The sequence below is a fragment of the Hyperolius riggenbachi genome, chromosome 4 (assembly GCF_040937935.1).
Source record: "Hyperolius riggenbachi isolate aHypRig1 chromosome 4, aHypRig1.pri, whole genome shotgun sequence".
Classification (NCBI taxonomy): domain Eukaryota; kingdom Metazoa; phylum Chordata; class Amphibia; order Anura; family Hyperoliidae; genus Hyperolius; species Hyperolius riggenbachi.
Window position 1 is genome coordinate 356292370 of NC_090649.1, and position 26355 is coordinate 356318724.

At 44.5% G+C, this 26355-nt stretch overlaps 1 protein-coding gene across 11 annotated transcripts in view; it reads left to right on the forward strand.

Annotated features, from left to right (window-relative positions):
• The window catches only part of FAM120B (family with sequence similarity 120 member B), a 748069-nt gene that overhangs the window by 321302 nt on the left and 400412 nt on the right, over window positions 1–26355 (forward strand). The gene's annotated exons all lie outside the window — the stretch shown is intronic.

The window sequence follows — 26355 nt, forward strand, 5'->3', positions numbered from 1 at the left end:
TTAGAAAATAAATCCTCCACCTATTTAAAAAATGTCCCAGTTGTACCAATGTATGAAGTTTACTACTTTACCTCCTCCTCGATGACATATTGGCCTCAATTCTGGTAGGGTTATCAAACAAATTACCTCATGTGAGGTAATTTACCTCATGAGGTAATGACATTTAGCAATTCTGGTAGGTTTTAGTCATGTTTTACCTCATGAGGTAAATTATGAGGTAATTCATGAGGTAATTTACCAAAAATGGCTATTCTCATGGAAATTAGGGGGCATGTTAGCACATAATTTACCGATCAGTTTAAGACCTGCCTGTACCTGGAGGTAAAGTCAATTTGCATGCATTTTGCAGTTTTTAGTGGAGTCCCTATTGCTGTTTTAGTGTCGTTCCTATTCAGATTGTGTAATAGAAAAGAATCGTGGAAATAAAACTCCAAATATTTACTAATTTTTTTTTTTATTTATTTATTTACTTTTTAAAATAAGGGATGTCTATAATTATACTTTTCATAGGTTGCTACATAATCAAATACACCTTCCTCAAAAAAAAAAAAAAATCTTCCAAACTTATGGAAGACAAATCCAAATCCTAACTTATGGAAGACAAAGGCTACTATTATTGATTTACTGCATGCTTACCACTGAAATACCTCATGTTTTACCTCACTATGCATTTACTTCATGTTTTACTGCATGTTTTTCCTCATGTACGTAAATGGAGAAAAATCTTTCAGAATTGCTATACAAACAGGTAAATACTGTAAGGAAACGCGGAAAATCAGCCGCCTCCACTCAGCATGAGGCGGCTGTTTCCATGGAGAGCATGGCGGAACGCAGAAAAACCGCCACGTCTGACGCGGCGGTTAGCACGCATGGCTCTGTTCTTGACACTTTGACCCAGCGCGGGGAGGCAGCCGCCGGTGCAGATAGCGGTGCGACCAACCCCGCGCACGGGTCAGCGGAGACATTGCAAAGCAGTACTGGTGTGGCTGGGACTGATAGTCCACCTAGGTTCAGAATGACGCGCGTGCGCGTGGAGAGGCAGAACCTTTATGGCAGTCAGAGAAAGGTCAGCTGACCTGGCCGGTCAGCTGACAATCACAGCAACCTTCATTGGTCCAGCACTTGAGGGAGGTGCTGGAGAGCATAGGTGTATATATACTGGGTGCTGGTCATTCTCTGGTTGTCTGTCGTTGCGATCACTACGTGGTAGCACTCAGGCCTTGTCTGAATCTGTGTTCTAGCATAGTTTCCAAAGGTGTTGACGATCACGGACCTCACACCTTAGCGTTAGGAATATTGTACTGTATTATTTGTTATGACCTTCTGCCTGCCTGACTATCCTGCTGAACTCTGATTCTGTACCTTGCTATCTCTGATAACCTGTTGCCAAACTCTGCTCGTTCCTGGACTCTGTATTTGCCTCTCGATTCTGTACCCCGCTATTCTGATACTCTGTTGCCAAACCCTGCCTGTTTATTAGATTCCGTATCTGTCTCCTGAATCTGTACCGTATCTGTCTGTGTGTAAACGACCTGGATTGCCCGACCTTGAGAACTGGCCTTACTGTTAGAGGCAGTTCCCAGACCTGTTAGTGACATCCTCTCTCTGGTGTCACTCACGTTCTGTCCTTCCTATCCTCAGCCTAGCTCCTCCCCCGGGAGAGTCTAGGCATACGGAAGGAACTTACTCCCGTGCAGTACTCCTTACTGCTTCTGTACCTTCTCCTAAGGTGCAATACTCAAAGTATTACTGTTACACCAAAACACTCTTATTCCTCAGGTGTCCAGAGGTTAGAATATATATCTGATTATCGGTGATACTGCAGATCACCAATAATCGGGTATATTCTGTATTCTCGGTGATACTGCAGTTCACCGGTAATCAGACCCTCTCTGTTACACCGATCGTTACAAATACCTCATGAGGTATTTTACCTACAAAAAAAATATTTACCTCACATAGCTACCAGAATTGAGGCCAATGGGCTCAATTCTGGTAGCATTTAGTAAATAATTACCTCATGGAATTGGGTTTACCTCATGAGGGAAATCAACTTTTGAATTCTGGTAGTTTAAGTAAAGTTTTACCTCATGTAATTCCATGAGGTAATTCTTGTGGTAATGTTCGACTAAAAATGTGTGGTATTTAGAAGTGAAATACCTCACACTTGAATTCTGAAGAGAAATAAGGGGCGTCTTTGCATGTCTTTTATCTCACATAATTAGACCTACCTCTACCACATGATAAATGTAGTGCTGTGACAGAATTGTGATATCTGTCACAGAACATGAATCCTTTTCAGCTTGTTCTGTGTTCAGGACCCCCATATTTTGCTGAAATAAGTAAAAGTGATCTGACAAACGAATCCCCCCCCCCACCCCCAGCTTCCATTTTGTTTTAAAAAAAGAAAAAATGCTCCAAACCCTGTACAATCCTTCGTCTGCCGCACCCCTCCCTCAACATTGCCATTCCCCAACCTCTGGTTGGAAAAAAAGTAAAAATGCTCCAACCCACAGCCTCTATTTTGAAAAAAATTAAGTAAAACTGCAGCAAACACCGATTTCCCCCCCCCCCCCCATCCTCTGGTTAAAAGTGCTTTTTTTTTTTTTTATAATGGATGCCTATAAATTTACATTTCATAGGTTGCTACATAATCAAATATACCTTCCCTCCTCAAAAAAAAAAAAAAAAAAAATCTTCCAAAGACTATCCTAACTTATGGAAGACAATTAAAGACTATTACTTATTTGCTGCATGCTTATCACTGAAATACCTCATGTTTTACCTCACTATGCATTTACCGTATTTTTCGCCGTATAAGACACACTTTTTCTCCCCCAAAAATAGGGAGAAAAAGTCCCTGCGTCTTATATGGCAAAGGCAGGGAATCCACGACTTACGAACGCCCGCCGATACAGAACCGCTGACCCGCCGCCATGTCGGGGATTCCCTGCCTTTCAGTGCCTGCCTTCCTTCCTCCCTCCCTCCCGCCCGCCCGCTCGAGTTTCCTGATCCCCCGTCCCCGAGTGTCAATAGCGGCAATTTACCTTTAACATGCTCCCGCGCCGATCCCGGATAATTGCGCTGCCCCCCGCTAGCATGCGCTCCCTCCCCCTTGTGGATCTGGGGATCCACAAGGGGCGCGGGAGCATGTTAAAGGTAAGTTGCCGCTATTGACACTCGGGGACGGGGGGATCAGGAAACTCGAGCCGGACACCGGAGGAAACTCGAGCCGGCACAGGAGGACACATGGGGGGACAGAGGCGACATGAGGGGCAAGTGAGGACACATGGGGGGCCACAGGAGGACACATGGGGGGCCACAGGAGGACACATGGGGGGCCACAGGAGGACACATGGGGGGCCACAGGAGGACACATTGGGGGCCACAGGAGGACATATGGGGGCACAGAGACGACATGAGGGGCAAATGATGACACATTGGGGGCCACAGGAGGACATATGGGGGGCACAGAGGCGACATGAGGGGCAAATGAAGACACATTGGGGGCCACAGGAGGACACAGAAGCACACATGAGGGGGCACATAAGGAAACACAGGACCCATGGGGGCACAGGAGGACACATGGGGCACAGGAGGACACATGGGGGGCCACAGGAGGACACATGGGGGGCCACAGGAGGACATATGGGGGCACAGAGGCAACATGAGGGGCAAATGAGGACACATTGGGGGCCACAGGAGGACGTATGGAGGGCACAGAAGCACATATGAGGGGGCACAGAAGGACACACAGGACACATGGGGGGCACATGAGGACACACAGGACACATGGGGGGCACAGGAGGACACATGGGGGGCACAGGAGGACACATGGGGGGCACAGGAGGACACATGGGGGGCACAGGAGGACACACAGAAGGACACATGGGGATATGGAAAGCACAGGAGCACACATGAGGACACACAGAAGGACATGTACAAGACGCTCCTGGAATATGGACGCACCAGGTTTAGTATTTTTTTTCCCTGGTTTTTGCCCTCCAAACTTGGGTGCGTCTTATATTCCGGAGCATCTTATACGGCGGAAAATACGGTACCTCATGTTTTACCTCATGTTCGGAAATCGAGAAAAATCTTTCAGAATTGATAAAAGAAGAGGAAAATACCTCATGAGGTATTTTACCTACAAAAAAATATTTACCTCACATAGCTACCAGAATTGAGCCCAATGTATAGTTCAGTTGATTCCTTTAGTTAAAATGTGTTTTGCTGGACAGACCCAGCGTTTTAGGTGATATCTCAACTAAAAATGTTTTCAAAGGATGAGCACCTCTTTAAAAGCGGCCACATACCATCCAATAAAATGATCCAATTTTTTACGGCAATTTGATAAAAACTATTGGTTTGTCCTAAGAGATCAAAAGCTTTTTTCATTTGTTCAAGAAATCAGATCGAATTTACCTTTTTTTTATTTGATAAAAGGCGATCTGGAGTTTTGGATTTATTTATATGAAAATTGAATGGTGTAGGGTAGATTGTCAAATACTTGATGTACAGACCCAAGCAATTTTTTTCTGAATTTTCAATAATTTTGTTTTTTGTAATTGGGGAAAAATTGAACATACGTGTTTTTAACATTGGTCAGATTTTTGAAATGTTACAATCAGTCAGAAAAATTGATTGTAAATCTTGAATTGAAAAGATATTTAAAAAATTGTTTGGTGTGTAGCCACATTAAGGCAGATCCCAAGTAGGTTAGCTGCTTATGATACATTTTCTTAAGAGATGAAACATTAAATTTGAAAAAGAAATTAAAATCTAATCAAAATCTATAGTAAAGCAAAGTCCTCTGCCTGGTGTCAGGAATTCAGATACTGTGTTTCCCCGAAAATAATACATCCCCTGAAAATAAGCCATAGCTGAAATTTCGAGCATGCTCAAAATTAGAAGCCCTACCCCAAAAGTAAGCCCTAGCAGCAGTTACTATAGGGCAAAAGTGGCAACTTGTGTTATTACAGTACCGTAATGTATCCTGTCCTCCACAGTGTCTTCCCATGTCCCGTGTCTTTCACATCCTCTTTTCAGCTGTCCCCGTGTCCTCCAATGTCCCCCAGGCCCATGCCTGTGTCCCCAGCACAGCTTCAGGCAACTTATGTTTCTATTGGAGCCAATGGTCTTGCGGGCGGGGACCATGGCTCCATAACTGGGCAAATCACTACACTTGCTGCTACTCGGTGACTGCTGTGATTGGTCCAATAATAGAGCCATGGTCCCGCCCGTGAGACCATCAGCTCCAATACAGTACAAGCTGCAGTACAATGCACAGCAGCAGCAGGAAGAGGTCACCAAGGGACAAAATGAAATTGGGCATGGGTCCTGTTATCCTGGCAAACAGAAACGTTATCAGCTATGTGCAGGGATGACAGGGCTGGTGCCTGATCAGTACTGTACATTGCACAGCAGGAAGAGGTGGCCAGCAAGGGGACACAATGTGGTGCAGTGCGGTTCGGGCATGGGCCCTTTCATCCTGGGACACAGCAAGGTTATCAGCTGTGTGCATGGGTTGACAGGGCTGGCGCCTGATCAATACATTGATACATACCGGCACCTTTGAATCCAGAAAGGAAGAGGTAGTACAGTGGGGAAGGAATACAAGGGAAAGAATATGTGGGAGGAAAGTGGGGAAGTAATATGACATCCCTTAAAAATAACCCCTAACACATTTTTGGGACAAAAATTGCGGGAATTTGTATTCCTATTTTCAGGGAAACACGGTAAAAGCAGCAGGAGAGTGAGACTTCATAGAACTGTACTTAAATGGAACCTAAACTGTGAAGGATATGGATTTTTCCCTATAAAGTGAACCTTACTTGAGAGGGATATGGATGCTTCCTTTTAAACAATATCAGTTGCTTGTCAGTCCAGCTGGTTGCAGTAGTGGCTTAATCACACACCTGAAACAAGTATGTAGCTAATCCAGTCTGACCTTAGTCAGAGCACCTGATCTGCATGCTTGTTGAGGGGCTGTGGCTAAGGGCTTGTTCACATCTAGGGTGTTTTCATTTTTTTTAAGCGCCAGCGATTTTTAAAATAGCCCTAGAAGCGCTTGTGCAATCATTCCCTATGAGAGAGTTCACATCTGAGCGGTTTGTTTCTGATCCGTTTAGCAAAGCGCTGTCTGTACCATTTTTAGTGTTTTTGCTCAATGGAACGTATAGGGAAACCGCAAAGCGCTTTAAATCGCTTTGTATAGCGATTTCCCCTGCACTTTCATGAATAAATACATTGATTTATTCATTACCGGGTGAAAGAGTTCACTTCCTGAATGATGTGCGGAAGGGAAAAACTAATCGCACTGCAAAAGCGCTTAGAAAAGTACTTAGAAGACCTCTTTTCTAAGCGCAAAGTGGAGGAAAAACCTCTTCATAAGTCGCTTAGCACTAGTGATAGCGCTGTCGATTTATGATGTGAACCGAGCCTAAAATTATTAGAGACACAGGATCAGCAGGAGAGTCAGGCAACTGGTATTATTTTAAAAGGAAAAATCCATATTTAGGTTCTCTTTAAAGAAACACTGAAGTGAGATAAAATCAATGCTTTTAACTTTTATTAATGTTAAGCACTATAGCTAGTGCTAAAACACCGCATCCCTGTGGCAAAACGGGGGGTTTATAACCCCCCAAATCCCCTGTGCAAAATCCACAACTTTCTTGGTTGTGGATTTTGCTGCCCATGGAGGCAGAGCTTTGAGCTGCAGCTCTGCCTCCATTCGCGTCAATCTGCCCGTGGATCTCCGCCTCTCCCCCGCCCCTCTCAGTGAAGGAAGATTAAGAGGGGCGGGGAGAGGTGGTGATCAGCAGGGAATGACTCGTGAAGAGGCAGAGCTACAGCCCTAAGCTCTGCCTCAATCAGAAAGTGCTCCCCTCAGTTTGCACAGGGGATTTGGGGGGTATAAACCCCTAATTTTGCTGCAGGGATGCGGAATTTTAGCACTAGCTATAGTGCTGAACATTAATAAAAGTTAAAGGCATTGATTTTATCTCTCTTCAGAGTCTCTTTAAAGGGAACCTTAACTGAGAGGGATGTGGATGTTTCCTTTTAAACAATACCAGTTGCCTGGCAGCCCAGCTGACCTCTTTGTCTGCAATAGTCGCTGAACACACACCTGAAACAAGCATGCAGCTAATCCAGTCTGACTTCAGTCAGAGCACCTGATCTGCATGCTTGTTTAGGGGTTGTGGCTAAAAGTATTAAAGGGAACCAGAGATGAAGGATAGTGGAAAATGAAAAAAGATTTTATACATACCTGGGGCTTCCTCCAGCCCCATAAGCCTGGATCGCTCCCACGCCGCCGTCCTCCGTTTCCTCTATCCGCCGGTACCGTTCCCGTCACTTCCGGCGGACGTGGACAATTTTCCGCATGAACAGGGGCTCCCTCCTTATCCTTACGCATGTGCCTGCGTACTATGACGGCGCATGCGTAAGAATATGGAGAAAGCCCTGTTCATGCGGAAAATTGTCCGCGTCCGCCGGCAGTGACGCACTGCGCTTGGCTCGACTGGCCGGGATTACGGGACCTGGTACCGGCGGATAGAGGAAGCGGAGGACGGCGGCGTGGGAGCGATCGAGGCTTATGGGGCTGGAGGAAGCCCCAGGTATGTATAACATTTTTTTATCATAGTCTCTGGTTCTCTTTAAGCCCAATCTACATGATACGATTCTTTGTGCGATTCGATTACGATTCTATTTACGATCCGATTAAATCCGGCATGTCCGATCGGTATTCCATTCGATTCAATTCGATTTGCCATTACAAAACAATGGCAAATCGAATTGAATCAAATGCAATCCAGATCGGACATGTTGGATTTAATCGGATCGTAAATAGAATCATAATCGAATTGCACAAATAATCGTATCGTGTACGATGGGGCTTTAGAGATACAGGATCAGCAGGAGAGTCAGGCAACTGGTATTATTTTAAAAAGGAAAAACCCCATATCCTTCTCAGTTTAGGTTCCCTTTAAGGAAGCAGTGCGCAGCTTGAGGCTGTGGTGGAGAAAGATATACAGTAAGATCAGATTATATTACCTACATTTGTGCAAACAAACAAACAAGCCCTTTCAAAAAGCATGCATAATGAATGAAATCAGCAACTGCCACCACATGAAAGGACATCCTTGAAAAAATTGGAAACATGCAAAATTGCACGACAATGATCTACTGAGCGTGCCCAAGCTGGGCTTCAGCTCTCTCAAGCTGCTCCACATCTTGTCTCAGAAATGTGACTATTTGGGTACGGACAGGACCCAAAATACAGAGGAATCCTATTCATCACCTCTTTGGCAACAACTACAGCTCATCAGAAATTATGGATCACTTTGGATGGCCGAGATTTAAACTGGATTAAAATTGGACTGAAAATGCCTAGCCTGCTAGAAGCTGACCTCAAACTTTGAATTTCTTCAACTTTCTTCAACCCTCAGCTCCTGATCCTTTCTGTAAGTAACGGAACTGGCAAAAAACACCTTGTGAGCTTTCTATGTTATATGACTATCTCTCTTTAATGCCTTTATTCCAAACTTTTTAAATTGAAACAAGGAACTGTTTTAATTTGTTTTAAACTGGAGCATCTCCTTTTTTCTGAGAAGTACAGCTACCCCTTCCCTTTGATCTCAGCAGGATGTCTATCAGCTGAGATGCTTATCTATATTGCAACCTCTGTTCCCAAGAAACTCTAATGGCCCATACGCACGGGCTACAATTGTCGCCGCAACCACATGGCACACGCGAGTTGCGGCAACAGGTTGTCCGTGAGTATGGCGCGCGCACCCCGAATCGTCGCTCGTCGCTGCTGTCGCCAGGCGATTGGCGCGGTCAATCGCCTGGCGACAGGTACCGCCGCAACTTTGCCGCAACTGTCGCTAGTCCGCGTGTGTATGCGGACTAGCTACAGCAACCTATGGATATCACACGGAGCTTCCGGCGGGGGGAGGAACGTCGGCGACAGCTTCCATCGCACCACTAATCCCTCTTCCGCAGTGTGTATGCGGAGGGACCCGGTGACGAGCTTTCGCCGGTCTGTCGCGCACACGCTCCCGTGTGCTGGCGACTAGCGGCAATTGTAAACCGTGAGTATGGGCCATTACAAATAGATTCTGCTTTGATTACCCCTCTAAAATCCCTTGGGATTCTCAAGAAAACAAGGTGGGGGAAGAGGGGAAGACGTGCAGGCACCCATAACTCAAAGCCAAAGCAATCCTCACATATCTCCAAATCAGCTGTATCAGTAAAGGACCTAGATAACAGAGATAGCTGCCACACTCCTGATTACAACCCCCAGCCAGGAGCTAGGAACACAGGCCTCAAAGTTAAGGCAAACAACATTAAAGCAGTACTCTGCAATGCCAGGTCCATAAACAACAAAACAGCAGTTATTCACGATCTAAAGGGGCCCATACACCTAATGATTTTCCCGCCAAAATACGGCCGTTTCGATCACAGTGATCGAAACGGCCGTGAAATCGCCGCGCACACCGCTGACAGAACGATGGATTTCCATCCGAAATCCATCGCTCTCATCGATCCATCCCGTGCGGAAGATTTTTCTCGATCACTGGCGGGTCGGAAGTGCGTCGATAGCGGCATTCGAATGCCCGACGACCGACGCATTACAGCGGAGATGCATTACCTGCTTCGCCGGCGCGAGTCCCCGCTGTCACCGCTGTCACCTCCCGGCTCCCGACATCTTTTCCGCATCACGGCATCCGGCATAACTTCCTGTGTCACTGCAGTGACAGCGGAAGTACAAATAGAGGGCGCTCTATTTGAACTTCCGCTGTCACTGGAGTGACAGAAAGTTATACGCGGATGCCGGATGTGTGATGCGGAAGGTGATGGGAGAAGATGCCAGCCGGGAGCCGATGCGGAAAAGATGCCGGGACCAGGCGGAGAAGAAGACAGCAGTGGACCAGGGGACTCGCGCCGGCCGGAACAGGTAATGTATGCAGGGGGTAGGTGGGGGGGCGGCAGCTTTACAGATTGTGATCAGTTTCAGGCTGAAATCGAATCACAATCTGTTTGCAGTAAGGTGGTCACACGATCCCTCTCTGATCAAATTCGATCAGAGAGGGATCTATCTTTTGGTCGAATCTGATGGCAAATCGACCAGTGTATGGCCACCATAATAGAGGCGTCAGATCTAGCTTTAATTACAGAGACATGGTTGGATCAGAACTCAGGACCCACTCTCGCGGCTGCGGTACCAGACAATTACTTAGTTTTACACTACGAAAGGCAAAACCGCAAGGGAGGAGGATTAGCTCTGTGCTTCAAATCCATTTTGAATATTAACCACTTAACGACCAGCTAACGCCGATAGGCAGCAGTTGGACGTTTGTGGTTTTGCATGGAAATGGCCAAACGGCCTTTCCATGCTAGTTCACGGAGGGTGTCTTCGTGAACAGTGTGCGAGCCGCCGATCGCGGCTTGCACGGGTAATGTAAACACGCAGGGAAGAAATCCCAGCTGTTTACATCAATACGGCGCTGCTGCGCAGCAGCGCCGTAAAGGAGATCGGCCATCCCTGGCCTCTGATTGGCCGGGGATCACCGTCATTTGATAGGCTGAAGCCTATCCTACATGGCGCAGGACGGATATCCGTTCCTGCGCAGCCTAGTGAGGGAGAGGGAGGTAAGGGGAAGGAGGGAGCGCGGAAAACGCTGCGGAGGGGGGCTTTGAAGAGCCCCCGCTCGGCCACACGGAGCGGCGGCGATCAGACCCCCCCAGCAGGTCATCCCCCCCCTAGTGGGGAAAAAAAGGGGAAGTCTGATCGCCCTGCCGTGCACACGATCTGAAAGAACAGCCCCAGTCCTTAAGTGGTTAAACCCCTCGCTGTAGCCCCCACCCACTCTTTTGAATGTCTGGCAGCCCAACTCTCAGCTGAGAAAAAAATAAACATACTGCTTGTCTACCGACCCCTGATGCTGGCTCAGCTTTTCTCAAGGAAATAGCAGAACTTTTATCTTGCATAACACTTAAACACCCTAGGTGGATAATTCTGGGAGACTTTAACGCATGGGTCGATACACACTCTTCCCAATTAGGAACTGAGCTACTTCTCTCCATGAATGAACTGGGCTTCTCTCAAGCCGTCAAACTCCCTACCCACAAAAAAGGACACACTTTGGACCTCATTTTCCATTCAGAACTCCTAATATCCAATGTGGAAATTGATCCAGTAGTTTGGTCAGACGAGTGTTCACTTCGCCTTTACAGCACCGGCTACAAAACGCCAAGTGAAAGAACTAATAAAATATCGTTCCTTGAAAGGTTTGACACCCCAACACCTTCAGAACAGCCTCAATCTAGGCGGACTGACAGATCACAACGTAGGCCTTGAATCCATGATCCTTAAATATAACCACGATGTCTCCGCCACTTTTGACGCCATAGCTCCCTTAAAGATTAAACGTTCCGCACCATTACATCACACTCGCTGGTTTGACAACTCTATAAAGGAACTAAAGAAACAGGGACACAGACTGGAACGAAGGTGGCGCAAACATCAGTCCCCTGATGACAAACTTTCCCTAATTGCTCACCTGAAAAAATATCAAACGATGATTAACAAAAAGAAGTCCTTATTCCTGTCTCACGAAATTGCAAAAGCAGCCAACAGACCTGCCCAACTCTTCTGCACGGTTGACAGTCTCTGCAATCCAGCTTGCAGGAAATCCAGCATCAGACCTTCAGAGGAACTGTGCGAAAAATTTGCCCACTTCTTCTCAGACAAAGTCTCTTCCATACGATCTGCCATTCAATTCACAGCCCCAGAAACCCATGCAGAGCCATATAACAGGTGCAAAAATAGCCTACCACCATGGTCTGATTTTAAGGTAATCACTAAAAAAGACATCTTGGATATCCTCTCAAACCTTCGCCAGACTACCTGCGATCTGGCCCCTGGCCCCACTAAGTTCATGTTGAAATGCCCTGAACTATTTACACCGGCATTGCACAAAATAGTCAACGGTTCCTTACAAGGGTGGTTTCCCTCTACTCTGAAAGAAGCAATCGTCAGGCCACTACTCAAGAAACCATCCTTAGACCCAGATGCTCTAAACAGCTACAGACCTGTCTCAAACCTCCCCTTTCTGGGAAAAGTTATTGAAAAGGCTGTCTACCTCCAACTTGAAGCCAGGCTCTCCAGAAACAACATCCTTGACCCTCTTCAATCTGACTTCAGGAAATATCACAGCTGTGAAACAGCCCTCACCCAGATTTGCAATGATCTGCTCATTGCAAGAGACAAGGGTCAATGTTCCATCCTGATTTTGCTCGACCTCTCAGCGGCTTTTGACACAGTCGATCATGAAATCTTGCTCAACAGGCTACAAGAGTACTGTGGCATAGATGGCATTGTTCTCCGGTGGTTCAACTCCTTCCTGGCTGGCAGAACACAAAGGATAGCCTTAGGGCCCTTCCTCTCCAACCCTGTACCACTAAAATACGGTGTACCTCAGGGTGCAATATTATCCCCTTTACTTTTCAACATATACATGCTGCCACTTTGAGAAATCCTACAAAAACATGTCCTGACATATCATTGCTATGCTGATGACACCCAGCTATATTTGTCATTCAATCCTGGAGTCACAGACCCTACTTCACAAATAAACTCTTGCTTAGCTGAGCTTCAGGAGTGGACGAATAATAATTGGCTAAAACTTAATGCTGACAAAACTGAGGTTCTTGTTATCGAGGGTCAGGGCTCAACAGCAAAGCAGCCCTAGTCTCAACCAACACCGCTAAGGATAGGGAGCTCAGACCTGAACAACTCCGACTGTGTACGCAGCCTGGGAGTACTGATTGATGGGAAATTAAGCTTCAGGAATCAAATATTGGTGCTTTATAAATACAATAAATAAATAATCAATAAATAAAAATCTCAGCTGTTGTGAAACATTCCTTCTTTCATCTAAGGAATATTGCAAGGATTAAACACCTAATTCCTTCAGAGGATCTTCCAACCCTAGTTCATGCCTTCGTCACATCAAGGTTAGACTACTGCAATGTCCTCTACACAGGCCTTCATAAGAAAGTCCTACGCCGCCTGCAATTAGTACAGAATGCCGCCGCAAGGCTGTTAATGAGCCAACCCCGCCATTGCCACATAATACCAACCCTGTGCTCACTCCACTGGCTACCGATAAAATGGAGAATTCTGTTTAAGATTGGCTTACTGACATTCAAATCCTTGCACAATCTGGGCCCTGGATACCTGAAGGACTTGTTGCAACTGCATCACACCCCCCACAATCTTAGATCAAAAGGACGTAACACCTTGGTCACCCCCAGAGTCCACCTCAAAACCTTTGGAGACAAAGCCTTTTGTCATGCTGCCCCTACACTTTGAAACTCCCTGCCACACCCAATCATGACAGCTCCATCCCTGGAAGCATTTAAGTCTAAACTGAAAACCTACCTCTTCCGTCTGGCATTCATGAACATCTGACTATCTCCTCTGTAACACAACCCAGCCTGCAACCCTGTATTGATCTGAGACACAACTATGCGCTTTGAGTCCTATGAGAGAAAAGCGCTTTACAAATGTTATTGTATTGCATTATTGTATTGTATTGTATTAGGGAACAAAAATGTTAAAAACTATTAAAATGGCATGAAGGTTAACAAGTTGCACTGTTATTAAAGAGAGACTGAAGTGAAAAAAATTTGCCATTTTTACCTTTGATTTTGCTTCAGTACTCTCAGCAGGAGTAAACCGCCACGTCCCGCCACAAAACGAGCACTTTAGACCCCCCAAAACCCCGGGGGGCAATCCGGTTGGCATTTCCTCAAAGAGGCAGAGCTTTCAGCTTCAGCTCTGCCTCTCCTGATGTCAATCGCGGTGGATCGCTGCCTCTCCCCTCCCCTCTGTCTTCCTTCATAGTTAGGGGCGGGGAGAGGCAAAGATCCGTGCGGCGATTGACGTCAGAAGAGGCAGAGCTGAAGCTGAAAGCTCTGCCTCTTAGTGCAGCAAAATCCACAACCAAGTTGGTCGTGGATGTTTGCACAGGGATTTGGGGGCCTAAACCCCTTGTTTTGCAGCGGGGATGCATCGATTTACTTCTAATAAGACTCCTGAAGCGAATAATAAGGTAAAAATGGCAAATTTCGTTCGCTTCAGAGTCTCTTTAAATAGCACCCAAGTATATCAATATTAAGGGTACTCAGAGTAATGCAAAATTAATTATTAAGCAAGTAGCATCCAGGAGATATAAAAGTGCACAATGCTATAAATAAGTTTATAATAGCAACCCAATTAATGTGGGTTTAGTAGTATTAGTCAATAGCTATCAAAGAAACACAATTCATGTAGGTTTCTCTGAATACAAAGTAAAATGACTAATGAACAGAAAAAAAATGAGTAGCTGCCAATAAGAGTGAACAGAGAAATATCTTACAAGGAAAGCATCTGTGGTACCGTTGTGTAGCTTGTGAAGACTCCCTGGGCACGTATGTATGTGTACACCGCTGGTGAGCTGGACACAGGATGAGCCGAATGATGACTCACCCAGCTTCCGCTCAAATGTCTGGCAGCGTTAAATTTTATTTCCCCCTCAGAGCCGTAGCAACTTGCAGGTAGGAGTCATTCAGAGTCCAAAGATCACCAGAACCCCCGAATAAGTACGTAAGGGTATTATGCACCCCTCGCAGTATAACATTATTGCTATGGCGCTGCTGTGCGACTCGCGCCCCAAATCACTATTTTATGCAAGAAAATGTTTCTGGATTACACAAATGTCATTTTGCGTATTTCGAAATGTACGCATAGTTTACCCAAAACCTATTCATTTTTTAATCGCAAATGTACACTGCATTTCTTTAAGCAAAAGTTGCCCATTTTAATCATCACTAGATACAGTACAATGCTGTGGACCCTCCCTAGTTCCTTCCCAGTGTACTCCAAACAAAATATACAGTACCACAGAATCCAATCACCCTTAATAAACTTTCCAAAGTCAGTGAGATGTTCATAAATCTTAAGTTTTGAGCTTAATAGACTAATAGCAGATTTAATAATCATGATTACATGTGCTGGAAATATCGACTTGGATATGTTCATCTTTAAGGTGACCACACACCATACAATTTTTAAAAATATCTTTTCAGTTCAAGAATTGCAATAATTTTTTCTGACTGATTGTAATATGTGTGCGGTACACACACAATTGTTCAATTCGTCCTCAATTATGAGAAAAATGATAAAACTCTCAGAAAAATTGCTTGGGTTTGAATATCAAGTACGGTATATTCTGGCATATAAGACTACTTTTTAACCCTTGAAAATCATCTGAAAAGGGAGGGGTCGTCTTATACACCGGGTGTCATTGATGCCGGGTGATACGCCCTATCCTGTTATCAACAGGCGCACATGTGTGAGATCTGAGAGGCAGAGAAGGAGGTAAATAGGATACAAGGGCGGGCCAGAAGGGGGAAACAGTCGTGTTTTATGGGTACAGCGCAATCTATTCTTCCATACCGCTCTGATAAAAAAGGTAGACAAGGAGAGCTGACCAATACACTTATGGAGAGGGAGAGTTGACCAACCCAACCAGTCAATTGTCTATATAGTGTTATATACTGGGTACCACATACAGTACAGCACCAGTATCTGTCCATACATAGCAACAGTATATGATTTTTTTTTTCTTATTTGGTGTGCGTTGGAAGAGGGGTAGTCTTATACGGCGAGAGTATCCCAAACTCTATATTTTAACTGGAAAAGTTGGGGGGTCGTCTTATAAGCCCGGTCGTCTTATACATCAGAATATATGGTAATTGTCAATCTACCCTACACCAACCAATTTTCATAGAAATTGTTCAGAAAAATCCAACACTCCCAATCTTCTTTTTTTTATCAAGTAAAAACGTGAAATTCAATCACATTTCTCGAATGAATGAAAAAAAAAAGTTTGATTTTCCGGTACAACCGATAACATTTAGCGAATTGGTGTAAAATTGTATGTTATTGGCCACCTTTACTCTACTCCATCTGGAAAGACATTTGTTAGCCCCCTCTACAGTATGAGGCTCCATTCACATTTACAAAACGCCGGCGATTTTTGTCAGCGTTTTGCAGGAGTGATTTTTCCGTGATTTCACGCGGAAAAATCACTGAACACTGCAGCGATTTTGGCGTGATCGCGTTCTAGCGCTTCTCAAAAGGTAACCAGAGATAAAAATTGTAGTAGAACCAATACTTACCCGTGGCTTCCTCACGCCACATACACACGTGTGAGTCCCTTTTTTCTTCTCGCACCTGTCCTTTAAGTATTTAGTTGAAATGTAATATCTGCTAATTATTTCTGTCTCTGAATACTGTACATCTTAACAGGCTTTTTTAAGGCGATATTTCTTTTTAGCTAGGTTTGTACTTTAGAATGAAGTATAGCCAGTTCCACAATCCCAACCAGCTTTTTTCCACCTTGAATTCCCTCCTCAAACCTTCACCTCCCACCATTTCAGCTGAGGACTTTGCCTCCTTTTATTCTTTAATTTCTCTAGCGGTAAGAACGAGCGTGACTCATCCAGCAAAAAGATGGTGAAAGTGATGAGGATGAGTCAGGCTCCTCCATGCCGTGAGAGGTTTAAAACTTCTCGGCTCTGCTTTTTTCACTTATATGGGATTCCCTAGCTTGATGGCTGTCGGCGCACTGTGGGTAGCGATCTGTGCAACCCACGGTGTGCAAACATCTATCCAGCCATCCTAGGGAATCCCACAAGCAGACCTGGCAGAGTAGAGAAGTTGCAGGGCTTCCCTGCAGCGATCCCTCCCCACTGCACAGCACGGGGGATCAGGGGAGGGAGAAGCACCTATACAGGGAGCACGTATACCTGGCTTCCTATACTACGGCACCTATAGCTGGCTTCCTATACTGCAGCACCTATAGCTGGCTACCTATACTACGGCACCCATACCTAGCTACTTATACTGTGGCACATATACCTGGCTACCTATACTGCGGCACCTATACCTGGCTGCCTATACTGCAGCACCCATACCTGGCTACCTCTACTGCGGCATCTATACCAGGCTACCTTTACTGGGGGCGGGGGTAGGAGATTACCTAAATACTGCATCACAAATAATGTTCTTGAGCCCACAGGTGGGCGGTCCAATTTTACAACCTCCCCTGGGAGCAATTCAGTCTAGAAACTGCCTTGGTTGGAAGCGCACCCTACATCACGCACATGGGGGAGACTTGGTGGGGGGGTTATTGCCATGCTGATCCCTTGTGGTGTACCTCTGATAGCTAAATTTCAAGAACAAAAATAAAAGCGGTACATAACAGTCAAATAACAGGCGATAAGGTCACAGTGAAGGTGATAAATATAAGGCACATAATATAACTTACAACATTTATCAGCATATGTAGAGATGTAGGGCGGCAAGCCAGCTCCGCCCCATTTAGAGCAGGTTAAGGACTAAGGTTGTTGCAAGGCCCAAGGAAAGGTATAACCGTGGCGTGGGGTATATAAGGTAAAACAAAGGGCTGATGAGATACATTGTTATCAACGAGGCGGAAATGTAGTGGTAAATGCTTAATTTAAGAGACAGAGCCCAATTGGGGTCACACATCCGTCTCTCAATTAATTGAGTCCACCAGTCTATTGACGACAAATAGTAATGGAGATATCCCATACCGGTAAGTATGCCAAGATAAGGGCATGTGGGCATTTCTATCGACACAAATGGGCGGTACCTTGTTTGGGGAAGGTGATTAAGTACACTTAGGGAATTCCTGCAATCGCAGGGTGAAGAGAGACCCCTAAACAAAAATAAAATAAAAAAAAAAGAAAAAGGACAGAGGAAGTAAGAGGAAAAGGAAGAAAAGAAAAAGAGAAGAGGGGAAAGGGGGTACATATATATATATATATATATATATATATATATATATATATATATATATATATATATATATATATACCATCCATCTCGCGACTCACATGTCATGTGGCACACAAGATGTGTGCCAATATTCCAGTAACAATTAAGTATTTGAACATCCTAGGGGAATAATGGTTAAGACCGATAACTATAGTTGTGATAGAGAGGACTTATATTCTTCCGATTCTACAAAAATATGCCAATGGATCCAGGTCTGGGAGTACTGTTCATCTCTATTATGGAGGTTGTGGGTCATGGATTCCATTTGTTCAATATATTGAATTTCCGCAAACCATTCTGCAATCGATGGAGCCGTCTAAGACTTCCAGTGTTTTGGAATTAGCATTGGAATTAGCAGCTTGGATTAAATGTTTGGTGAGAGATTTCTTAAAAGTCTTCAAAGATCTATGGGTGTTGTTAAGTAAGTAATAGGAAGGATCACTTTGAGGTTCTCCATCTGTAAGGACTTTAATGTAATGTTGGACCTTAGACCAGAATGGTTTGATATTGGGGCATTCCCAAAAGATATGCAAAAGAGTGCCAGTATCCCCCCTGCACCTCCAGCACCTGGGGTCAGCGTCTGGGTATATTCGAGCGAGTCTAACAGGACTTAAATACCATTTTGTGAGTAGTTTATAATTAGATTCCTGTATTTGAGCTGAAATTGAAGTTTTCTGGGAGAGGGTCAGCATTTTAGTCCATTGATCATTGGTGAATTGTCGGTGCAGGTCGGATTCCCAGCTATTCCTCAAGGTAGTGGACCAGGAGGAGTCTGATATTAGTAATTGGTAGATATCTGAAAGTATCCTCATAAGGGGGCCTTTACCCATGCACAAACGTTCAAATGGGGTGAGATGTCGGGATAGATGTTCTCTCGTACCCATCGATTGCAGAATGTGCTGAAATTGTATCAAGCTCCATGTATCAAGGAAAGGATTGTCTAATATTCTTTTAAGATTATCCAATGGAATCCAAATACCGTTTTGAATCAGGTCATGTCCTCTGAGCAGGGAGTTCATCCTCCCAACAAATATAGCTTTGTGGATGACAGCCAGGCAAGAACCCCGGGTTATCTAGAATAGGGACCAAGGGTGACGGCCAAGGGGATATATCGTGAAAATGTCTAAATTTATTGAGGGCTGTAAAAGTGGATTGTATCGATACGTATTTACCCTGTGGTTTGTTTGATGACCAGGCGTACGAGGATAAGTCTCTCCCCATTAATTCCCCCTCCAAGGAGACCCAACGTTTATGTTGGAAGTTTCTGTGCCAATCAACTGCTCGGGTTAATGCTGCTGCAGTATGATATTTTCGAAAGTCAGGGGTTGCGAGCCCTCCTTGAATTTTTGGGAGAGTCAATGTGTTAAATTTTATCCTGGGAGGTCTTGCATTCCATATAAATCTAGTGAAAGTCGTCTTGAGGTCTCTAAAGTGGCCTACAGGAGGGGTAATAGGTAGGGCCTGATATAGGTATAGTATTTTAGGTAGAATATTCATTTTAAGGATATTAACTCGTCCTAGCCAAGAAAATGGCGGTCTATTCCATTTTTGCAAGTCTGATTTAATTTTTTGAATGAGCGGCGGAAAATTTAGTTTATATAAAAGGGGCAACGAGGATGGGATGTGGACACCTAAGTAGTGTATAGCTTGAGGAGTCCATTTAAAAGTATAGTTTTGGCATAATAGGAGATATTGTTGTTGAGGTATACCGATTTTCATGGCCTGACATTTGTCTGCATTAATTTTAAAATTTGACAGGTGAGCAAATCTTTTAAATTCTTTTAATAAGTTTGTGAGGGATGTATGGGGCGTGGAGAGAAAAAATAGGAGATCGCCGGCATAGGCCGCCACCTTGTGCTCAAATTGTCTGGAGTCAGTCCCTTGATGTCTGGGTTCTTTTGAATCATGCATAGAAAAGGTTCAAGGGTGAGAGCGAAGATTAATGGTGACAGGGGGCAGCCCTGGCGTGTGCCATCAGTAATGTCAAAGGGCTCGGAGACAACACCATTCGCTCGTACTTTGGCTGTGGGCTGCAAGTATAAGGATAGGATCCAAGTTAACATATGCGGACCAAGTCCTAGATGTTTTAATGTACATTCCATAAAGTCCCAGTCAACTCTATCAAAAGCTTTTTCAGCGTCTGTTGATAGGAGAAGGGTCGGGGTGTTAGATCTGGTGGCCCAGTCAATTAGATCTATAGAACGAATGGTGTTGTCTCGCGCCTCCCCAGCTGGGATGAAGCCAGCCTGATCTGGGTGTACTACATCACAAATCAAGGGGGCTAGGCGGTTAGCAATGATCTTAGCAAAGAGTTTTAGATCAGCATTTAACAAGGAGATAGGGCGGTAATTAGAGCACAAGGTGGCGTCCTTCCCCACTTTTGGAATAACTGTGATGTGAGCAGAGAGCATATCACGTGGTAGATGAGTTGGGGCTGGGTCTGTTAGAGTAAGGGAGTTTAGGGCTTTAAGAAGATGCGGACAGAGAATATCACAAAAAATCTTATAATTTTCCAGGGGAAGTCCATCGGGGCCTTGCCTGTCTGCGACTCCTTTAAGGCCTGTCTGAGTTCCATTTCTGTTATTGGGGCTTCTAAGTCCTCAGTGATTGTTTCTGCAAGAGGTACAAGACCTGAGTCTTTTAGATAATCAGTTATCAAGGAGGTCTTAGTGGGTTTTGTGCCTCCTTTATCTCTAGGATCTAGGTTATATAGAGTAGAATAGTACTCTCGGAAGACACGTGTTATGGATTCCGCCCTGAGTTTCATCTTGCCTCTTTTGTCCTGTATCTTAGATATATGGGTAGAGGCATATTGTTCCTTCAGAGATTTAGCCAACATCCTACTGCACTTATTGCTGTACTCATAAAAGTTCCGCTTGCATTTTAATGCTATATGGTTTTCTCTTTGGAATAATAATAACCTTAATTTTTCCCTGGTACTTAGAAGGGTGGTTAGGTCCTCCTGTGAAAGAGAGGATTTATGTTTAGTTTCCAGGTGGCGAATTGTTAATAAGCAATCCTCAATGGCTCCATTCCTCTGTTTATTAAGGATACTAGAGATCTGTATGACCCTTCCTCTCAGGACACATTTGTGCGCGTCCCATAAAGAGAATGGATTGATATCACCGGTGTCGTTTAGTTCAAAATATTCAGAGAGTGCTGCTTGGATGGTATCCTTATGTTCAGGGGATTGTAAAAGAGAGACATTAAGTCTCCATTGTTTCGGAATATGATGTTTTGGTCTCAGGCCAATCTCAAGAGTGACAGGGGAGTGGTCTGAGAGAATCATTGGGTTGATATCCGTTTTTATGGATTCAGATAATAGATTTTGGGAGATAAAAAGATAATCAATGCGTGTATAATTACTGTGTAGATTTGAGAAATAGGTGTAGTCTCTGGAGGAAGGGTTAAAGTGATTGTCTGTGAGTTTTGGAATGTTATCTGCTCGGAAGTGTGTCTCCTGCAGGAATGCAATATGAACTTTCTGCTTATGCAGTTCACGTAGGAGCGGCCTGCGCTTCTCAGGGGTGTTGAGTCCCCTGATGTTCAGTGATTGAACTTTAAGGAACCCGGAGATAAGAAACCAGCATATAATCAGGTCGCGAGGGGATGGCCAAACACAATGAGGGATAATGATAGGAAAGTAAGAATATCAGAGTAGAAAGAGAAGGGACAGTACATTTGAGAAGAGAATAAGGTCGAGATTGTTTCCTCGGCCAAATTGCATATATATATAGGTAAATATTAGGCATCATAAGTATTAAAGTTTTTCCATTGGCCACAAGGGCCTCCATAGTCAGGGAACAGAATAGCATGGTACCAGTGGTGGAGCCTCCGAGCATTGTGCGGGTAGAGAAGGTCATATGAGACATAAAGTGATATCCATCTCCTGACGGAGACCGTGATCCCTCATAATGCTCCAAGCCCCAGTATCACAGATATCAGCTATGGCAGTTTAAATAGTAATATAGTGTGCAGTTTGGTCCGGTGTCCGGAGTCCCGTTAACATAGACAGCAGATGCAACAGAACGTTAGAAATCAGGATAGGGCAGTCAAACTCTATGCATCATGAAACTAGTGCAGAATATAAGGTTCACATAAGACTGCTACCTGATATTAATATAACTGCTACCTGATATTAATATATTCTTCCATGTTCCTTGGTGATGACATTCCCCAGTGATTGGTGTTGATGACGCCAGGGTCACGCAGCGTCATCAACAACATGTATTGAAACCAATATTTAAAAAAAAAATGATTACAACAAAAAATGCTTGAAAATTAATTAAACATCTTTTTGCACAGAATTTATGGGAATTTCAATGCCAGGGAGGTTAACCTCCCTGTCGTTCAATTTCTGCTGAATTTCTGTGCAGAAAGTGATCCAATTCATTTTTATAGCCATTTTCCTGTAACTTACCAAAATGTGTCAAGCAAGGGTCTTGTATACATTTTTAGAATAATAAAAGCTTGAAATGTGAAATCAAAACAAAACTAAATTTCAAACTTACTCCCCAAAATCTCTGATCTTTTAGGGCCCAGTCACACTTGAGCGTTTTGCCGGCGATTTCGGCAAAACGTTCAAACGCTAGCACTTTTCAAAGCGCTAGTGTCATTTCTATGGGCCCGTTCTTACTTGGGCTATTTGCGCTAATCGCCGCAAATCGCCCAAAAACGCAATGCGTCGCCTGCACCATTTTCAGGTGATTTTCAGGCGATTTCCCGGCGACCGCGTTTCGGTGCTATAGAGTCGCTAAACGCGAACGCGGAAAAATCGCTGCAGTGTTCAGTGATTTTTCCGCGTGAAATCACGGAAAAATCACTCCTGCAAAAATCGCCGGCATTTTGCAAACACAAGTGTGAATGGGCCCTAACACTTACTAACACAAGCTACAGCTGCTCATCCTGCACTTATGCGGATGTAAAGTTAGCCATACATTTAGAGATGGTGGGCAGATTCGGTCAAGAAACCTATCTGTCTCTGATTGAATCTGGTGATCTTTTGGCTGCCCATACACCGCAGGCCGATTCCCAGTCGATTTCAGCATGAAATCTTTCTGGAATCAGCCGAGTCTGCCGCTGCCTCCTGGTGTATAAATGTACCCCCTGTTTGTGCATTTATTCATTACCTGTCCTGTGTCGCCCACCACATGGTGCCCATCTGTCTTCTGAATCCCCCCAGGTTTATTGTATTGAATTAAATAAAAAAAAATAGTTTGCCGCCAGATGTTGATGATGTTGCATGACCCTGGCGTCATCATCACTGGGGAACTATCGGAGGTAAACAAGGGGTCAGCACACCAATGGTGAATATAAGCCGTCTCGTGTATAACCCCCCCCCCCCCCCATTTCTCCCCTGTGTGCCTGATGCAGATTGCTTATTGGAAGCTCAGGGAGGTTTCTAGGCTATATTGCTCCCAGGGCGAGGATGTAAAAATTTTGCCCCTTACCCTCTGTGGGCTTGAGAACGTTATTTGCAATGCAGTATTTAGCCCCCCAGTACAGGTAGCAAGGTATAGGTACCCCTAATGTAGGTAGCTAGGTATAGGTGCCCTAGTATAAGTAGGCAGGTATACAGCCAGGTCCATAAATATTGTGACATTGACAGATTTGTAACTTTTTTGGCTCTATACGCAGCCACAATGGATTTAAAATGAAACAAACACTATGGGCTTGATTCACAAAAGGGTGCTAACACAGTTAGCACGCCTAAAAGCTTTGGACGTGCAAACTAGGGTGCTAAGTATTTTGCACGTCCAAAGTTGTTACTGATCGCACGTTAAGTTGGTGTGCCCGAAACGTCGCACCGGTGCGCACGAACCGTTGCACCGTTCGCGTGTAAAATAGCTTTTCAGGCTATTTTGCACACAGACAGTGCGACGTTTTGTGCGCATCGGTGTGCTGTTCTGCGCGCACCGGTGCGACATTTTGCGCGCACTGCGCACCGCTAACCTTTGCATGCGCAAACGCTTGCAAGCATATTAGCGTGTGAAGCGGACGTTTTCGCGTCCTAAGTGCCTTTTTTACTAGCGTGCTAACACTTAGCACCCTTTTGTGAATCGAGGCCAATGTGTTTTAACTGCAGACTGTCAGCTTTAATTTGTGGGTATTTACCTCCAAATCAGGTTAACGGTATAGTAATTACAACAGTTTGCATATGTGCCTCACATTTGTTAAGGGAGCAAAAGTAATGGGACAGAATAATAATCATAAATTAAACTTTTACTTTTTAATACTTGGTTGCAAATCCTTTGCCGTCAATTACAGCCTGAAATCTGGAACGCATAGACATCACCAGAGGCTGGGTTTCATCCCTGGTGATGCTCTGCCAGGCCTCTACTGCAAATGTCTTCTCGGTTTTCCTCTGCGGCTCCTCTCTGTCAAGCTCTTCATTTGCTACCAATTACCCAGAGGATACAGTTCAAATGCTTAACCTTAACCTCAGGCCCGGATTTACCTCACTGGAGCCTATAGGCACAGATGTCCCAGCACCTTAAGGTGCATACACACATCATACTATAGTCTTTGGAAAATGAAAGATCACAGACCAATCTTACCACCCTTCATGTAGTATGAGAGCCATACTCTACACAGTCTTTTCTATGGAGCTGAACTCCACATCAGAAAAAAATCTTTGCAAGATGCTGCACACACAGATGCTGTACAGACACAAAAGATCAATATCGGCAAAAGATCTGTTCCTGCCAAAAATCCATTCCTGCAAATTGCACTGATAGTCTATGAGATCTGCAGATCATCATACACACATGATTTAACTGACATTCATCTGCAGATGAGATCCACCAGGATGGATTTTCAGATCTGCAGATGATTACTTGATCTGCAGATGAATGTCAGTTAAATCATGTGTGTATGATGATCTGCAGATCTCATAGACTATCATTGCAATTTGCAGGAATGGATTTTTGGCAGGAACAGATCTTTTGCAGATACTGATCTTTTGTGTCTGTACAGCATCTGTGTGTGCAGCATCTTGCAAAGATTTCCATCTGATGGGGAGTTCAGCTCCATAGAATAGACTGTGTAGGTATGGCTCTCATACTACATGAAGGGTGGTAAGATTGGTCTGTGATCTTTCATTTTCCAAAGACTATAGTCTGATGTGTGTATGCACCTTTAGACTTCAACCTTCATGAACCTACAAACCGTTGCGGAACCACACCGCAAGTGGGCTGGCTGTCCCAGCTGTCACTTCTCCCTTTCCTTGCCCGTCATAGGTAGCTACAGGTGCCCCTTAGAATTAGGTAGCCAGAGATACCCTCGGTATTAAGTGGCTAGAGATGCTCCTGACTGAAAGGAGAATATTGTCAGTGGAATGCTGGGAGCTGGGTGAGTAACCTCTCATTTACACTCTCATCAGGACTCTGCATAGGGAAGTAGGGAGGGAGGCGCTCAGGGAGGCAACTGAACCGCCTTTCCATCATCAGGCGCCTGTAGGCACATGCCTTATGGTAAATCCAGCCCTGCCTAACCTACAAAGCTCTCCACAGTCTCTCTCCCCTGTACTTCTCCTCGTTAGTTTCCAGAAACCAACCCAACCGCAATCTCAAATCTGCACATGAGCTTCTTTTATCCTCCTCTAGAATTACCTTATCGCATTCACGTATACAAGACTTCTCATGAGCCTCACCCCTTCTCTGGAATGCCCATCCACAGCACCCTCCCCCCACCCAAATTCTTTAGATTGTAAGCTCACACGGGCAGGGCTCTCTCACCCTTTTGTGTCTTGGAATTTGTAATTCATTTCATAGCTTGCACTCTATTATACATTTTATTTATCATGTTACATTTGTCATTACTAGTCCTGTATTGTGTACCAGTGTCCATATTTGATGTATATCATTGTCTGTATCATTATGTACCCCTTGTCTGTTTTCCTACTTTGTACAGCGCCTCGGAATATGCTGGGGCTTTATAAATAATAACTGTCTTCAGTTCCTGCTTGTTCTTGGGGCACATCCACACACCTAACCGCACCTCCTCGCTATGAGTCTTCCTACAAGACACCTTCTCCTTTCTAAATTTTGTCCCACAACCCGCCCTCTTGATTCTACCCCCTCTCACTTCATTACTTACTTATCCTCTTTTATCATACCTCCCTTAAAGTGGACAGGACAGAAGGAAAGCATAGAAAAAGCACCCTGTATGTATTTGGAAACTTTAGCCTGTCTAATTCCCCCTCATATGTGACTAATCACAAGTTGTAATTTGATCCCTCAACTGTCAGCTGACTGCCACGGCAGAGACCTAATAGGTAAACACAGGATGTTAATATGTCTGCTTCCATGAATCAGGAAGCAGACAAACTGCAGATTTATTGCAGGATTTGTATCCGCTTTAAAAAAAATGTTTTTCTTTAACCACTTAAGGACTGCAGTCATAAAACCCCTTAAGGACCAGAGCCTTTTTTTCCATTC